The sequence below is a fragment of the Triticum urartu genome, chromosome 4 (assembly GCF_003073215.2).
Source record: "Triticum urartu cultivar G1812 chromosome 4, Tu2.1, whole genome shotgun sequence".
In the NCBI taxonomy this organism is placed as follows: domain Eukaryota; kingdom Viridiplantae; phylum Streptophyta; class Magnoliopsida; order Poales; family Poaceae; genus Triticum; species Triticum urartu.
Genome location: NC_053025.1, coordinates 251,791,167 through 251,798,424, shown reverse-complemented (window position 1 = coordinate 251,798,424; position 7,258 = coordinate 251,791,167).

Here is a 7,258-nt window from a genome sequence, read left to right as displayed (position 1 = left end):
TCCTCCCTCGTTGCTAATTGACTCCATAGATAGATCTTGGTGAAACGTAGGAAAATTTTGAATTTAAGCTACGTTCCCCATCAGTCGCAACAATCGGGTATGGGGGAAAAGAAGTAGCAAAGCAACCGTGAGTACTCATCCAAAGTACTCGCAAGAATTACATCAGATCTAAACTAAGTATGCATCTGTATCAAAGGAATGGGTTGTATCTGTGGACTAAACTGCAGAATGCCAGAAGGGAAGGGGAAAGCCTAGCCTATCGAAGACTAGCATCTTCTAGAAACCACTATCTTGCAGCAACAGGAGGGAGTAGAGTAGCACAAAGTAAAGTAGCAGTAATGTTATCAACCTCGGCCAGAGATCCTTTCTCGACTCCCTGCGAGAAAGTAATCCTAGAGCCATACTATCCAAGTGTCAACACATTCCAAATCTCATCACCATCCAGTTCTCATCACAAGTATCCAGTTCTAGTTGTATCGATCGGGATACAACTCCAAGTGTCCGTTACCGTAGGACAGGCTATCGATAGATGTTTTCTTCCCTACAGGGGTGCACCAACTTACCCACCACGCTCGATTAACTCCGGCCGGACACACTTTCCTGGGTCATGCCCGGCCTCGGCCAAACAATACACCGCAGCCCGACCTAGGCCTAATAGAGAGGCCAGCACGCCGGACTAAACCTATGCCCCCAGGGGTCATGGGCCATCGCCCCGGGAACTCCTGCACATTGCGTGGGCGGCCGGTGAGCAGACCTAGCTACCTCCTTCAAAAAGGCAGGTGCTTACGCAGTCCAACCCGGCGCGCGCCGCTCAGTCGCTGACGTCTATTAAGCTTCGGCTGATGTATACGACGCAGAACGCCCACACTATGCCCACGTGATGGTTAGTGCTATCAGGCCAGAGGCCCCTCGGATCAAATATCCAAATCGTAGTGGATTAGGAACACGCGGTAACGAGCAGAGACTCACGATCGATGTGACCCCGTCGCCCCGTCTCGAATACTTGCGGCAAGGGCTAAGAATGCCCGGCCACGCCTCGTAAGTATCTCGCGGGCACCTTCCAGGTCAACCCGACTCCACATCACTCGCTATTAAGCTCGCGCGGGTACCCCTCAGGATCGACCCGTCTTTAGTAACATGGCTCAGTGTAAAGTCATACTAATCATAGTAACTGTGTGTCTAACACCAAAGGGAAAACCCGAGGAATCACCCTCGGTGAATTCCACTCGATGTTGTCATCAAGGTGAGCGTAAGAGGATCCACCCTCGAGGTTCACACTTGAGGGGTTGCACGGCAGAGCCGTACCGGAGGTGGTTAAGGAGGAAATCACCCTCGATGACCACGACCGGATAGCTACACTACAGAGATCTCATCCGGAGTGATGTAAGAGGTTCCACCCTCGGCACTCGATGGTAGCTCTGCAGAGTCGTACAACTAGGGGGGTGATGTGAAGTGTCGGGGCCTGGACGTCGATCGTGTTGATCGAGCCATCAAACATAAAGCAAGGCAACTGGGACAAGGTGGGGGTCACTGATGGATCACTAACCATCCTATACTAAGCAGTTTAGGATAAGCAGGTAAGGTATGAAAGCATGTAACAACAACAGGCTATGCATCAGAGTAGGATCATACAGAAAGCAGTAGCAGTTCTAATGCAAGCATGAGAGGGAAAGAAATGGGCGATATCGGAATGCTCAAGGAGGGTTTGCTTGCCTGGTTGCTCTGGCAAGGAGGGGATCGTCGTCGACGTAGTTGATCACAAGGGCAGCATCGGTCTCGGGGTCTACCAGAGAGAAGAGGGGGAAGAAATAGTAAATGTAAAGCAAACATAGCACCACAAAGCATAACATGGCAATAAGATGTGCCGAGTGTGACCTAACGTATGGCTACACGATAAAGGTGAAGGGGGAAAAATAGCCGGGAATGTTTTCTTGGTTCCGGACCTGTGTCAGACAGATGACCGGAGGGGGAAAGTTCCATGTTTGCTATGGTAGGGATGTGTAGCGGACGAACGGGCTGCGTATCCGGATTCGTCTCGTCGTTCTGAGCAACTTTCATGTACAAAGTTTTTTGATCCGAGCTACGGTTTAATTTCTATTAATTTTCAAAGTTTTAGCAATATTCTGGAATTATTAATTCGAATTATCCAAATAGTAAAAGGCTAAGTGCACCCGGTCCAGTGCGCCCAGCTATGTAACGCATCCATGCTTGAGGTGTTACGGGGCACGGCAGGCGCGGCCGATGAGCTCTACGGGTTGATGGGATCACCAGGAACACGCAGAGGCAACGAGCGCAGGTGGAGGAGCTCGAGAGCACGAAGCTCACCGTCCATGGCGGCGACCGGAGCTCGGGTTCGCGGTGACGGCAACTGGCGGATGGGAAAGGAGGGGATGAGAAAGGGGGTAAGGAGCAGTAGCTCACAGCGGAGTAGCGGTGCATCTCAAAGGCTCGGGGAAGCTCGGGTGACGGCGGATCGACGGTGAAGAGCTCAGGTGCCCGAGGTTGAAGATGACGACGTAGGCGGCGTTGCAGCACGTCCGTGCTTGCGTAGCTTGATGCGGACGAAGAGTACGGTGAGGCGGAGCTTCTGGGCCCTTCAAAGGCTGTGGCAGCGTCGGACAGTGACGGCAGCGACGAGCTCCGCTTGGGCGCGTGTGGGGAGAGAGCAGAGGAGGGGAAGGGGTCCAGGGGGAGAGGGGAGTGGTGCAGGGGGTGCGTGGCGTCGCGAGAGACATCCAAGGGAGGAGGGGGCAGGCAGGGAGGAGGTGGCTGGCGCGTGCCGGCCCGCCGCGGGCACACGCCCTCTGCCTTCTGTCCTAAGGTAGAGGACGACTGGCAGAAGGCCAGGTGGGCTGGGCTGGCCACTTGGGCCTGCACACAATGTAAGCCCAGGTGAGGTTCCTATCTCTCTCTCCTCTGCTTTCTAATTTAGTTTCTGTTTTTCTATTTTGTTCTCTTTGTTTTGATTTAGTTTAGGCACTAAACCAATTGATAAAATCCTAAAACTTTTTATGGGTACTAACTGAATTATTTTAGAGGCCCTCACCAAGTTTCAAAATTATTGGAGCTAGTAGATACATTTATAGAAATTTACAACCCCAATCCAAATACATAGATAATTAATTCAAAGCCCAAATATGTCCTAAAAAATGTGCAACATTTTTGGTAGATGCTTCCACCTTATTCCAGAAATGATGAACATTTTTAAGAGCATTTTGGTTCATTGAAAAATATTTTAAGTAGAACCTATTTGATTTAATTTTGAGTGCTAGGGTTTATCATCCCCGTTTCAATTTTTGACTAAATTTAGACATGATGCATGGTTGCAATGCCACTAATTACAAGCATTATTCTAGGGCTGTGACAACTCACCCCCACTAAAGAAGAATCTCGTCCCGAGATTCAAGACGTGAGGTAAGAAGACAGAGGGGACACAAACCCGACACAATCTTCATGATCCAATTGCCCTTCTCGGAGATGTTGATTCATTGCTCCAATTGATCTTGACGTCTTTGCTTTCGAGATCTTCATCCAACATGATGATGACGGAAAGAAACTCTACCGAAATCGATCTTCTCGAAGATCAAGCAACTCACGATCAACTTATGGGGTGAGATGTAGGAACATCTCTTGAGCTGAGACACAAAACACATATCGAGAGGGGAGGAAAGAAACAGATGACGAGGTTTCAATTTGGCAGGGTACAATTCCACACTTGAATAAGATGGAGCATGAATTTTCAAAGTAGCAAGGAGATAATTGCCATGATTTCGTAACGTGATACCTTAGGGAAGGTGACTCGTAGAATTATTCCCTTAAGTGGCAAAAAGAATTACTTTTGATACAAAGATCTTTGAAACTCTTTATACCAGCCTAAGGCAATCACAATCGATCATTTGAAGGAGTCGGAAAAGGATGGCATACTCTGACTAGAATGGATGATGTGGACTACCTTGTTGAAGACAACGCAATGAGTGATTTTTGCTTATCACCAGAAATGGATGGGACCCATGGTAAGTCCACTTTTGAAGATGATCCTGAACAACAACTACTGAGGTGCAAGCTGGGAAAAAAATGCAAATGTTGGGAATGATTCTGGTAACTAGGGAAGAACTCAACAGTCGAGAGTGTTTCCAACGTTCCAATGGTTATAGAATCATCGAAGAAACTGAGAGCACAAGGATCCCTAAGGAACAACTTCAATAATAACTCATGCAAAATCCTCGTGGGAGGTGACCAAACGGCTTAATCAAGATACTACAACAACAGTGCTTCCAGCTAGGTGTGTCCACTTCACTGGAACCTATATCATAGTTCTCGGAAGAAGTTCCAACCATCATATCTGCCTGAGATTCAAATCTGGTTGGTAACAGGATAATTCAGACAATGTGTCTGGAAAGTAAGTTTGCAACACAAATCGACGAGATGGCATTGCGAGATTCTCGGGAAATGGATATGGTAGTAAGCTCCAAAACATGAGCTGGTTCTGCTAACACATGTGGACATGTTGTCCCAAACAAGCATGACCACATAGTAGTCTTATAATAAAAACACTACCGAGTTCAGGTGGGGAACCATCATCGAGGATAACAAAGTCCTTGCATAAGGCATGCTCTTAAGAAGGAACTTCTTCTACTTGAACAAATCAATCAGTGGCTTGGTGTGCTAGGAAATACATATGGAGTGGAGGTAATTAATCTACCAACCATAGAATACATTCTCACATGCATAACTAACTTGGCATGGTACCATAGGAAACAAAACAATCTTTCTCGAACTCATGGCGGCAACATGCTCCAAATGCACATGAATTTGAGGAAGTCACTTCTTCTATCCAAGCATAAGCTTCATGAACGGAACACGAAGGCATTGCTTACAAAGTTTCCAATACTAGGTTGATGTTCAACATGAATCATGGGGGAGACAAAATGCTGCTGATGGGCTCAACAGTAACTCATCGGAATTTCCATATCACTGGACTTCCACCATCATGTGAACACGGTGATAGCATTGGTCAGACCAAAAGATGTAATGGTGTATGCTCGAGGGATCAACCACAAGTAAGACAACATTACAAACATCATTGGTTCTGATTTGACTTGACGATAGCCCATACTCAAGTCAAAGTTTTGACAAGATGATAGACCCAGCAACTGATCACGAGGACCAATTGATGAACATATCATCTTGCTTCAACAACTATCAAAACACAAGGATACCCCTTTGGGATGAACTAAGTCGGACAAGCTATCATATTCCAACTCTCCAAGTTTTCATTTAGCTTAACCAACTATTTCAGGGCATCCAACACAGATTCTTGGAGAAATAGTGGTTTATAGAAAAATCAACTTGATCATGAACTCAACATAGCGGTCAGGTGATAACCTGGTAATACTTCCGAGAAGATATTCGGAAAATCACGAACCACCGATATGTTACTAAGCTCAAGATCAATCTTTCTTTTCAGGGGAAGACGATATGATCAAGGGAGCGAGGGATTGACACAATCCTAACTCATTGATCGAAGAGTGCACCAGGAAATATGGACTAGGTAGCAAGATCAATCTTAGAATGGTAGTTCAATAACCAACACGCTAAGAATGAGAATATTGTCCATTTACTACCAAGCAACGAGTTGCTCGGAGTATTGATTTCACACATCACAATTCACTTGTCGGCATTCCGGTTACAACAACACGAGGACCGAGGAATGAATGATGATGGTGAGAAGTATCACTGCATCAAGAATTCATAAGAGGTGGTGTAATTCTCAAGACATTCTTGACATAAAGATGGTAACACTCCAAGGTAGAACAGAGCAAAAGTTGGATTGGCATTTTGATCCATGGCATACAACTACTTTGACCCAATCCTGGATATGGATGAGGTACTGGAGTTTGTTTCTCCTAGTCATTCTGAACCAGAACGGCTTGACGTACCACAAGAATAATAGGCATTGATGAACATGATTGCACACATACTCTTGACTATCAATTGATAGGTGATGGTCGGAATACAACTGAAAATGGACAACTCAAGGAGCATATAACTTTCTGAGTTGTGGATGCATAGATTAGTATGTCGAACTAAGTTCAACATTTCTTCCGGATAACCCATGCAGAAAGGTAGAACTGGCAGATTCACAATGTAAAATGGAGAAATTATCAAGAGCACTCTGGTTGTGATCTTTTGGTTCAAAAGAACTTCTGCCATAAGCAGTTTGTGGTATTTGGAAGAAGGAAATACCATGGACCTCGAGGACTATCGCAAAGGTTACCAATATCCTAAAGGTACGAGCAACACTATCAACACGAGGTAAGTAGAGTGATTCTTGGGTCAGGAACCCAGGAGTAGAATACCTACTACTAAATGGCATCACGAGATGCTTTCAAGAGTAATGGCCAGAATCATCACACTTGGAATACAAAGCATTGCTAGATTACGAGGTGACTCCCTAAAACACCTAGGGTCATAATAATAGCTCCAACATATATGTCGAGACAACAGAGTACCTCAACTCACCGATTAGTGTGATTAATCTGGCCCAAATGGACATCAGGAACATGGAGGAATGATTTGCAGATGCATTAGACTATTTAGAAACCTGGGATGACTCGGACAGCATAACAGATGTAAATGCTCAAAATGATTTGAGACATCCTGCAAAATGGTGGCATAACCGCTCAACATCACAATATCAGGGTTTTGAGGCCATCTATGAGCATACGAAAGTAGTAGAACTGAACTGAGGCTTGAATCCATCAAACCTATGAGTCTACGGATTAGTAACACGTGATCCTGATAGAAGATGAGAAAGCCTAGTTCCTAATCCCCGTAGAAAAGAAGAGGTTGACTCAAAGCAGAAGGGCATAAGGTAAAGGAGTAAAAAGAGCCTTACGTTCCCTTCCACAATCAATTCCCTTATATAACTAAAGCATTTCTAGACTCAACTTCGACTAGCTTGGCTTGGCAATCCTACAGGTAATCAGGCTCTGATACCAAAGCTGTCAGGACCCCGATTCTAAGTCACACTGATCTAGCCTGTAAGACCTCATATCACTTTGTGGCCTCACGCATGGTATCCCCACGGGTGTCGCCTTACCATGGCCCGGGACCGTTTGCGCCTTTTGGCTCACGTATATGATAGTGTCGCTAGCATCCATATGACAGAGAACCCGGGCCGACATGACTAGTTGTGAACCCAAAGTGGCACTAACTTATGGGGACAGGCATACATGAATCAACATCGAGCATGTCG